Raw genomic sequence first — 10,633 nt, 5'->3', positions numbered from 1 at the left:
AAAGAGAGAGAAGCAGGAAATTACTGCTGCAACTTCAGTTTGACTGTTATTACTCTGACTTTTTTAGCATTGTGAAAATTGCTTTTATTTCTATAGTGAAGAGAGCAGTAAATGAGACTTCACTCATAACTAAAGTAATCTGGACTTTGTGGAACATTTTTAAACTGCCACATATTCAGCCACAACTCTTTCATTTCAGCATCTCTTTAGTGCTTTCAGTGGTTTTATTGATAGAAATGACTGTGTCTGTTTTCCTTTATTTTTCCCCTGTAGGGTGAAAAGTAAAAGATTTGATTTAATAACATTTACAGACTACATAATTTGATAGGATCAATCTTTAATTAGACTCTTAATCAATTTTTAGAGATTTCCTTGTATAGGCTTTAAAGTACCACTCAAGTGATGCCTGAAGAAAGACTAAAATTTAATCTATAGAAAACTTAATAGAGCTGGAGGAAGTGTCTGGCTGCATTTGATTTAACTTCATGTATTGAATTTGTCTAATAGATGTTTGTGAAAGAAGAAGAATCTTTCTGTAAAACTCTTAACTGAAAATGTCCTGGAGATGCAAAAAAAAATGAGTCCAGCTCTCCATGGCTATACTGTAATATGGAAGTGTCTGGCTGCATTTGATTTAACTTCATGTATTGAATTTGTCTAATAGATGTTTGTGAAAGAAGAAGAATCTTTCTGTAAAACTCTTAACTGAAAATGTCCTGGAGATGCAAAAAAAAATGAGTCCAGCTCTCCATGGCTATGACTGTAATATCAGGAAACATCTCCTCCAAGTTTACCTACACACCATGGACCATGAAACACCTCCACTATTCTCAGAGCATTGGAAGCCAATTCACATGTAAAAGGTGATGAGCCTTCATACTGAGGGAAGAAGGTAGAAGAGGTCGAGACTAACATTTTATGTTGCTGCAATATAAGGGACTTATTTGGACCACTGGATATTTTCCACTGGAAAGAGGAACATCATGGATACTAGAAAGAATGGGAGGGTTTTATTAAGCTGTGGGGTTTTTGTATGTCTGACCTGAGGAAAAGCACCTATCAATAAATTTAGACACAAGTAACCACGAGTAAGAAACACCATATCTCTCACCACCACCAAGAGCAGCACTGCACCTTCCCAGCATTCTCTTTCTATCTGGGACCAACTTTTGATGCTTCTTATTGTGAAAGAGAAATCCTCTACAGCAAAAGTAGATGATAAATAGAAGCTCAGATGTTTGGGACTAAGTGCATACAGCAAATATATGGCGTAAAGAGACCCCACTCAGTAAATAAGTAACATGTCTTTTTAATTTGAGCAGATCACTAAGTTCAACACTCAAAATTTTCACACCACACCTGAATGTACATCTCCAGAACACCACTACTCTGACATGCAATGTCCATAAGGCTGCTGTGCTCCATCTTGAAAGATTCCCCCCCCATGTGCTCCCAATCACTACTAAACTGAACAAAATCAGAGCGTGATTCTAACCATGTTAAATTTTGTATGACCAGTTTATCTCTGTTTGATGTTGTATCAATTTTATGTTTAAAGCTTACTACTCCCACCCACATGCGTTTATGAAAAGATATCTTATTTGAGAGGGAAAACAAGATATGATTCTTTGACTGCCCTCAGAAAATTTTACTTTCTTCCTTCAGCCACTTCAGTGGATCTATTTCAAAGTAACTTAAATTTCACTTAAAAATGGGTGATCAGAGCTGTATAACATGTAAAAAACACCTTGGCAGTACCTTGTCTATTAATATGAATGCTACAGTGACTCTCAAAGAAAATGTATCTGCAGTGCATCTTAGGATTGTCTCCTATTTTCTGTGGTTCTGTCACACTGAAGGCTCATAGCTGTTTTACCATCTAGATCTCCATTTCTCTGCTGTCTCCAAATGACAAGCTCCACACAATGAAGTCTTTATGTGTTAAATTTGTCCCTGTGTCCATTATTCTGCTTATATGTAAGACAGTTCTTATATGACCTTCCTAATAGTTGTGAATACATCCAAACAACTCCATAATTAGGGAAACCTGTTTATTGTCTCAAAGTCTCTAATAAGTTTTTAATAAAATGATATGTATAAAAACTTCAGCTGGAGTTTCAATAGCCTCTTCCCAGCCCAACAGACTTCTTTTTCAATATGCTTCTTTTTTAAAATATACAATTTTCATTCAGGTTAATAATATTGAATTACTGTTAATCAGTTTTAGACAGTCATTCTGAGCCAAGCACTTTATGAACTGCTTCATCTAAATCCAGATAGATCGAGACACATTCCTTGAGAATGAAATAGGTTCTTTTAACAAAAACTTATTTTTGCTAAAACTGCTAATTTTTATGCTACTTCTCTGCATCCTTGATTGCTCAGCTTGTTTGACCATGAAGCCTTCGCTCCACTTCATGTTACGTTTTCTCTTTACCAGTTAGAATACAACTTGGGAGCCGATGCACACAATGAAAAGCTTTGCTTCTGAGCTTGCCACTTCAATCAATCAGGATTTTGGGCTGGGGATTACCACAGGATTCCTAATATCATGAGGCTGAATAGGCTTAGTGTATCTTGCCTTAATTATTTATGGTCATTTCTGTCTAAGCCTTCCTCATTCTTAATCAGATATCCTACAATTATTCCTATGTTTGTTGTCATTGTTACTGAAAGATGAGGCAAAGTATCCTTTTAATAACTGGACCAGTTTATGTCTGACCTTCAGTATATGCTAGGTCTTCCTTTTTTATTTTATTTTTTTCCTTTTTATATTTGTATGCTTGAAGATCATTTCAGCAGTAGACGTTTTAAATTCTTTAGTAAAGTCCAACCTCACTGAAATGTTGGCTGAAAGAAACTGGGGAATAACCACAACAGAAATAAGATAAAAAGAAATCTTGGGCATTTTTCTCACAACAGGTCCTTAAGTCCTCCACAGCACATAATGCATTTGTGAACAAATATCAAATAACGACAAATTAAATTGAAACTATAAACTACAGACTTTGCATGCTTGGGAAAACATTCTCAAGCTGTTTTATTTCCTAATATTTTACGATCTTTGTTTTGCTTCCCTAGTTTCATTTTCACTCTGTAAAGTTTCAGAGACAGATTCTCAACAGGGGTAAATTAGCAGAGCTCCAGTGAAGTCAAGCCTTGCTGATTTATATCGCTAGAGGGTCTGCTCTTAAATGGCTGTTTCAGTGAGTCAAGCTGATTTCTGTCATACCCAGTACTCTCAGCTAGCATGAAATGTCCCTTTCAAAAAACAGTCCCAAAAGAATCCACACTGCCTCTCTATGTCTCTTGGCAAACCATTCAGCAAAACCTGAACAAAGGCTATGAAAAACAGGAGTCTTCCTGCTTTAAAATGACCTTTCAGACTCCACTTGAATTGTTTACTGTTATTTCCGAATCAAAGTATTTAAATGTGTGCCTGAAATTAATGTGATTAAAGTGCTTATTTGTATTAAAACAGAGCTTGTAACCAACAGCAGAGATGAGAATCCATGGTGTTAGGAGCTGTACAAACCTCACATATGAAGAGGAAAGCCTTTCCCAGACAACCTGATGAGCTAAAATACAGACAGATACACATAGTATTTTAATTTCCTTCATCATGCGAGACACAGCAGCACTTTTGTCTTGTAGGAATGGATTGATGGAACATACTCTTTACGGTTGCTCAGCATCTTATGATGCTATAGAATTAGAAAAGTTTAAATCAGTGAGATGAAGCCACACTGCTTGGCCAGCTGACCTTCCGTACACTTCATTTCAAGCTAGCTTGACTCCAGTGTGACCCCATCTGCTATGGTATAACTGTAAACATCGTAAATGAGTAGAGACTGAGGAGCCAGAGGAAAATGCAATCTGGTCGACTAATTGGAGTTTGGGTCTCTTAAGCTAGTACAAGGCACTACTGATTGCACATTGCCAGTATACTTATGTGGGTGTCTATATTGCAGACATTGGTAACTGTAAGTCCAGATACTACATTAAAGTATTTAACAACAGCAGTTGCCATTTAAAAAGCTCCTGTTTGTAAATATATAATATAAAGAGATAACTGAAGCAGTTAACCTGCGATATCCTGGTTCACTGATTCATGACTTGTTAAGGATGGCCATGTACTGAGTGGGACCAAAGGATGGGTCATCATGACCCAGGATGCTGTATGAATTCTAATACAGCTAATTCTGTGCAACTATGTGTTTGTATCTTTATATCTCTGCATATGTCTCTACATACTGGAGATGTTTTGTTCATTCATGTTGGCAACAGGAAGTGGGAGAGAGACAAGATGGGGAGCAGAACTGCAAAATTCTTACATCCTACTCTTGTAGAACTTTGTTACAAAACATGCATTTTAGGAGTAATCACCTTTGGTCCTGTTAAACAGAACTTCACCTTCTATTTTTCTTATTGTATCACTAGCTTTTTGCCCTATTTTCAGCATAACCCCTAAAATAAGTGTTCAGAGGAAGGCAACCAGAATGCTAAGACAATTAGAAAACTCTTCCTAGCAAAACCAAGACTGAAATTGTTCTCAAGCATGAAAAAGATGACTGCAAGAGAAAGGAAATAAATTATTTTCCGTGTTCACTGTGGATTGAAAGGGAAATAATGGGCTCAAAGTAAGGCCAAAATATTTAGAGAATATGTTAGTATATGTACAATTTTAATAGTAGTTAGTTATATACTGAGAGGACTGCCTGTAGATGTTGTCAGATGTCCCATAAAGTTTGGAAGATTTACATAGATATTTCCTGTCTTGAGGCAGAAGGACAAACTAGACATCTTTCACGGTCCTTCCTGACTCTTCTGTGACTGCCCCTCCACAAAGGAAGCAACATAATCCAGTGCAAACACTTCTTCCATGAAATGGAATTTTCTCTCTGCTTTACTGCCTTCAACATGAGTCAGTTCCTAAGGCACCATTGCTTTCCTAGGACCCAGACACTGGGGAGCTGAGTGAGTCTACTAAAAATAGGACTTTGGTCTTCATGCCTTTTATCATTTATGAACTTGTCTGTGGACAGGGAAGGGTAAAATAAACAAGGTGCAGCAAATCACCCAGACAATGTCACAGATATTTCCTTGAAAAGCAAGCCAAACTTCAAAGCTTTCTGTTCTCCTGTCACACAACACTGGTGAAAAACAATATCTGTTTATTGATTCACCTTATTTTTTATCCCATTTCCAACCAATGTCTGTGCTGCTTCAAAGTCATACTACTGGGGATGTATCTATTTCTGGAACAACGGTTATTCCAGTGAATAAAAAGTCACGGCCTGTGATACATCATTTGGATTTGTGCCTGTAATTGTTTAAGAAGAGAACTTTAGTCCAACAATAAAAGAATGGGGCTAGAGAATAATATTATGGAGATTTTTGATCTTCCTCCTTCAAGCCAGTTTCTCTCTTCATCAAAGGAACAGGATCTTCCTAATAATATTATGGGTGATATTAAATAAATAATAATAATAATAAAAGATCTCCCCAAACCCACAGCAGACTAGAAGGGAGTTAGGATGTTACTTGAATCAAAGGAACTGGTTCTAGTAACCACTTTGGCTTACGTACCAGGAAAATTTAAGTATGGTGAAGAAAAGAAGTCATATGCCTAGAAATGCTGTTGGTTGATGCTGGTTTTCTTTTTACCATGGCCCACCAGTGCAGACCCTACTGAATACATTAGAGCCTTCAGTGATGCTGGGATAATGCAAAACATGCATCTGTAAACAGGCTGAAACTATTGCATGCCATCCTTTGCTGTCAAAGTTATAATGTGACTTTTGCTCTTACCTGGTCAAGAGATGATGAGGGACTGTTATATATTCATAATATATATCTGTATAACTTGTAGATGTATTTATAGGGATAACTCGCTGACATGCTCAAGGTGGTGAATATTAATTACCATCTAATTAATCTGTGAGATAAAATAGAGCTTAGGTACCTATTTTACAAAAACCTTGAATTTCTTAAGGGAGTCCCAAGGTCAGACTGATGTTAAAAGGTACAAGAAACTTGAACATTAGTCTCCCACCTCTTCAGCCAATTTGCTAACTCCTTAATCTACCTCTTTCTTTATCTCTGCTTAACAGGGTGTGAAAGTAAAAAATGCTTCTTTTTACTGCACCCTTTTGCACTCCTGCATATGAGGCTGCCAGATTCTCACTCCAGTATTGTCTAGAAAAGGTAAAATATTTTGGAAGCTGCAGTGATTGTGGTTTCTGCAAAGCCACAGTGTTACTGGTGTTTGTCAAAATAACTGAGTCCAGTTGAGTCACTATAATAATTTTAAGTATAAGGTGATTTCTATGCTGGACTTGGATGGTGTCTTAATTGCTACAGGGTCATAAGAGCTCTCTCAATATATATACATATATACATGTGTGTGTATACATATATATATATATATATAGTGCTCTGCATTAGCATTCTTCTCCAGAGTTCTTTTCTGCAAGTTTTAAGAAGTCTGTTCTTACTCCTACACAAAATGTGGAATTGTTAGACTTTACTGTGGAGTCATTAAATCAGACTCTGGAGATTCCTTTGTCAAAAAGGAAGCTGTATTGTTAAAATTACATCTGGCTTTTGCACGTGTCACATTTCACAGGAGCATTGAGCCTGTATTATCTAGTGGCTTTGCTTGCAGCCTTTCTTCATGCAGTGCTATTTTTAGATTCTCATCCTGTTGGAATTCAATAGTCTAGTTGTCAAGGCAAGAAAGAGAAGATAGCTAAGGTTGAATTTGTCAATGATTCAGCCATGTTCGTTGTTACTATTACTATATAATCTTACCATAGTGGGGGACAAATACCACATTCAGGACATATAATTGCATGGAACTGTCAGGTTTTAGACTGAATTTATAAAGTACATAAATACAATTACAATCCAGGTTTGAATCATTACAGAATAAGCAGAAGGTTATCAGAAGACTCTGGGGGAAGCTGTATTTTTCCTGAAAAGAACAACAGTCCCCTACACTTTTAATTTAGTATGGATTTTGTCCTTTTCCCCTCTCTCCTGCCCCTTATGTTCCCATGGGCACTGTCTTCCATATACGTATACTGGTACATGAAGGAAAAAAGAGTTTGGTTGTGGTGTTAGATGAAGACAGTGAAGGAACAGATCAGAACATTATCCTGTCCTGGTGCATGGTAAGAAATGAAGGCATTTGCAGTTAAACAGAATCAAAAACAGGCTCAAAAATCCCTGAAAAGGCTGACTCCAGTGGGCTACAAATTGGGGTTTAATACTGTGATTTTACACTGAGCAACTGAAAAGACATTAATGAGAAAACAGCCTAAATTCTTGATAGGTGAATAACTTTGTAACATATACCTATTTAAACAGTATTAAGAGCAATGACCCAGCAAGGCAAAAAACCCATATGCAGTTCTGATTACAAGTGTTATTTCACTGAAAATAGTGTGCTGTGGTGCTTAGCATAGCTCCTGGGTCATAAAGAATATAGATTTTTTAAAGATCACCAAATCATAGCCCTCAGTGATTTCCAAGGTACTTACTGTGCCCTCTCAGACACTGTAACAAAACCACCTTGATTTGGAAGATACGGGATATTTCCTTTAATTAAGGCAAAATTAGGAAATGCAGCCAATGTAGCACACAATGGCACCCCTGTCACAGTGTATGTGTCCCCAGATGTTTAAGTGTTAGGGAGATAAATGCAGTTGCTCTTGCTGTATCTGCAAGCTGGGGAGGCCCCAAAGGTGCAGTACAGCTGGTAATGGTGCTGGTTTGAGGCTGCTCAGGGTGCTGACCATGGGCTTGTATGAAATGGAAACAGCAGGCCTGGGGATGGCATAACTCTCTCTCTGAACTGTCCTAAATGAATTCAGCACTTTCTATGCTGGCTGAAACCTGTCAGCATGCTGAAACTAAGTTTCCACAAATTAGATATGCAAAGTATTATTGATTTAAAAAGGATTTATGGGTGGCATATGATAGAAACAGAGTAAAACAGCTATTTGGAGAAATCCAACAACTCTTAAATTTTCCTGTTCTACAAATTTAAGATTAAATCACAATTTTTAAACAATAAGCCATAAACTTCAGTTGTTTGAGTGCTGTCTGGCAGGAAAACCTGGTTATTGCCAGTTTGCTCTTTGCAGTGTGGAAGATTGCAGGACTGAAGTACCAGTCTCCTAGCAACCAGAGATCCTCTAAGAATCTTCTCTTTGATAGTCCCTAAAGTATGTTAATGCCACTAGATATTGCAAAATAAAACATGGGGACTCACACCTAATGAAATAGGGAATTTTGTTTATATTTTCAGTTGAGAATAACAATGCTCTAGCCTGTAACTTTAGCCTAGTTCCAACAGTGACTCAAACCAGTTTGGGTTGCTAACCATTTTTGTTTTGTTTAATTAGATTCTCATTACTAAATCCCGATAGTGCAAATGCTTATACACACAACTGTGTATATGAGTAGTCCCAGTGAACTTTATGTGACAATTTATGTGTTTAATTACTTGCTGGACTAAAGATTTACTGTCTGGATTTTAGCAGACAGTACTTTAAAAGATTGCTCATCTCTCTTCCTATGGTTATCTACATACATCTTATTGGGAGATTATTCTCTGACAATCTGTTACACATATGGTGAGAAATAGAGAATTTAAATCTTGAAAGCAAAGTTCAAAGCTCACATTCTCATGGGATACTTTGATTCAGCAATTATGTTGTCCTCAGAGCATCCACAGAGTGTCTCATCCCTCCAAAGTGCAGTAAATCTTTCAGGGTGCAGCCCTGAGAGCAGGAGGGAAATAAAAAAGGGGCAAGCATGTTAATCAATTCAAATATCTACTAAAAGGGACAGCTGCAGTAGCATGCAAAGATACATCAAAAGGGCTACACAGATGTAAGCCATCCCAGGAATCAAGACTCTGCATTTAATGTAGAATCCCAAAGGATACATTCATGCTGCTGCATTGCTATTTTTAATGAATGAAGCAGGAAGGACTGTAGTGCCAGGCAGAACTTGTTGGAAGGGACTAAAATTCCAGATCTCTGAAAAATAAGGAGGAGAGTTCACAAATGTGTTTTAAAAAGAATTTTTCTGCCTCAACTGTGCCTTGTGGAAGAGACCGTAGAATTCAAAGAAGAACAAACTGTATGAAATAGGTTCTCAGGAATCTTGGAATGGATCTTTCCCTATGGAGCTGTGCTATAAAGGCACATGTATGATAAGTCTCTGTAGGACAGTTGTGATAATTATACAAATGATATAATTTCTCATCCGTTTCTACTGATTATTGTTTAAGAGCCATAGAATTGCATTAGCTCCATCTTCATTACATTCATTATAGAGGCTTCACAAAGAAGAAAAAGACTTCCCTTTATTGCTTTTATAGGAAAAGGACAACTGACCATTTGCAGTGAGAGTATCTGATTGGCTTATTTCAGAGTGAAGAAAGAGATAATTGATTCACAGAACTGAAGTGCATGAGAGGCAGGGTTGCGTCTGTCTCTAGAGCAGCTCTGCCTGAGCTCTTGAGTGCAAGAAGGAAGGGAACTTCACTTCTATTTAAAGCACTTCTATTTGCAGCCTATTGAAAAGAGCTGTCGCTAATTTCTATGCAAGTAATCAGTAAGCAGAGCTACAGTAAAATGGAGGGAGTTCCTCCAGGTAATGAGCTCCTCTGTAGTTGAGGACTATGGCCTTTCTGAGGTTATTATAAACAGGTACTTCTAGATCTTCTAAATTTCTGAAACTTGTAAGAAACATTGCAGGCATGTGATTGTGTCCTTGTATGGAGCTCTGACATTCAGTATCTTTTTAGAAGTTAATGCAAAGGCACGGAAATGTCTTTCTATGAGTTCTCCAGTGTTGTCACTAAATACAGCCAGTCAGATGATTATTTCAGCATTCCAAAAGGAAACCTTTCAACAAATTTTAGTTATTTATAAATAAGATTATAAAGGGAAAACAAAGATCATAAACAGGCTTAAAATGTTTCTCTATTTTTGTTCTACCACTTAATTACAAAAAAAAAACAAAACACCACAATATTATGGAATTTCATTACTGTAAATAAATATATTCTTTCACTATTCAACAAGATTATTTCTTCCCTAATGCCTGCATCATTATTTAACACAAAAGTAAAACTTGTCCCCACATCAGGGAAGTAATTTAATTTCTTCTTATATGGCAGACACATCATACAGGCAGTCCTCCTTTATGACTCCAAATGTTTTCTGAGCCACAGAATGCTTTCTGAGCCACATGCTATTGACCAACGTCAGTCTATCTTTTGTTCACAGCCCAGGTGGCTACCATCAAGACAAGAAAAAGGGACTGAAACCTAAGGAGACCCTACCAAAAGGCTATAGAGAGGAGAAGAATGGGCGGTATCAAATAATGACAGCTTACACCTGCAAACATGTCATGTTGCACTGATGAAATTTGTTAGAGAAGTATTATTACCTTAATAATGCATCTTCCAGTGCTTTGCTAGGATAATGTTTCTCTGCTGAATACCTGACAAAGACAGGTGGATAAAGGAGAGGTTCTGACCTTTCCTGAAAAACAAAGACACTACAGAACTGCTATCTTTCACCCAAGGTCTACAGAAAGTCACTGGACTCTG

The sequence above is a fragment of the Chaetura pelagica genome, unplaced genomic scaffold, assembly GCF_000747805.2.
Source record: "Chaetura pelagica isolate M959 unplaced genomic scaffold, ChaPel_1.0 scaffold354, whole genome shotgun sequence".
NCBI lineage: Eukaryota > Metazoa > Chordata > Aves > Apodiformes > Apodidae > Chaetura > Chaetura pelagica.
Note: the sequence above shows the minus strand (reverse complement) of the source record.